The following is a 1,493-nucleotide window of genomic DNA, read 5'->3' on the forward strand; positions in this document are numbered from 1 at the left end:
AAAGAGGAGAGAGAGATTTTTAGGGCCTTCAGCCTTGGAGTTGTTTTGCCCAGACTAACAGCAATGAGCTACCAAGTGGCCCTTGGGTGGCCGAAATGAAGTATAGCTCAGTGCTCCTTGCTGAGGCGTCCAACCAGCAGTTAGAGCATTCAAGTGCTCCCTGCAAAGAGACCGCATGGAGAGAGATGTGGATTCCTAATGCAGGCTGATGACCTTCACACACAAGAACAAGTGTGAGGGTTGTTCGTGCAGCTGTGTTCCAAATGGGTGAATGTCAACTGTTCCTGCAGGGCATGTTAGTCTGGTACTTGACCAATGTGTTAAAAGGGACATTTGCTTTTTAAGGGTGTAACCTGCCCTTGCAGAATAAACCTGTTGGCTTTTGTTTCTTCTCTTTCATGGATGAGCCCAAGAACCTGCGGTGGTCACAAGATCGCTTCAGCAACATCCTGACTCAAGCAGCTTGTTGCGTTGTTTATAAAAGTCCAATTTTCTTTTTGAGGAAAATCAATACAGCTCATTACTTAACTGAGAAACGATCCCTGTGTCAAGCAGCTACTCATTCCACTGGAAGGCAGACCCTGAGCAGGCTCAGCTACTTTTCATAGGCTGGACAACAGGCTGATAGCCTTTCCCTTAAATTATCCCTCTGAACTAAAACTGCCCCACTGAGAAGACTGATCAGCTTCCCGCAGACCACCAAAGAGCTGCTCAACAAGTGAACACCACCAGCCTTGGGCAAAATATGCAATGGAAAAAAAAAACCCCAACCCCAGAAAAACAATACAAAAGACATTTCTTTTACAGCTGCTGTAATGACTCTAAGTTTTCATGCTGCTTCTTTGTTATATCCTTTCTTCTGGGCTCTGCCTACATCATTCAGCTCTTTGGTTTCAGTGCTAGGTTTCAAGATTCAGTACTATGAAGCTGATTAGTAGCTGAACATTCTTTGTCTAGCCTGTCTTGAGTGGTGAGACGGAGCTCAGGTACTTGAACCAAACTTAGGATGAGTTTGAGACCTTTAGGTGAGTGCAAAAGATGCTTTGAAGCAGCTTTGGAGTCTGAGAGGGGTTGAGGCTGTTAAGCAGTGTTTTTGCCTAATGTATGTGTGTGTGTATGGCCTTAGGGACAGCACTATTGGTCAGTGTGTTAATGCAGGACATGGCTTTGGGGCATACTCACCTGCCTTCCCCAGTAAATACATACTTTGACTATTTATATAAGCTATAAACAGTGAAAATTGCTCCTTGCTGCAGCCCAGCTTCAGGATCCTGGACCCCAATCACTTGTTGGAAGTTTGCTAGTTTAGAAAGTTAGAGGAGAAATTGCTCCTGTGTGAAATGGACAATGGGGCAAAATCTGCACATTGTGGCTGTTGGGGAGTAGGATCAGGGAGCAAGTAGTCATCATCTTAATTTTTTTGTTTGACACCCAAATAAGGCTAATGGATATTCATCAGAGGTATTTCACTGCAGTAAGTTAAGTACCAAGGT

The sequence above is a fragment of the Nestor notabilis genome, unplaced genomic scaffold, assembly GCF_000696875.1.
Source record: "Nestor notabilis isolate BGI_N333 unplaced genomic scaffold, ASM69687v1 scaffold5820, whole genome shotgun sequence".
Taxonomy (NCBI): domain Eukaryota; kingdom Metazoa; phylum Chordata; class Aves; order Psittaciformes; family Psittacidae; genus Nestor; species Nestor notabilis.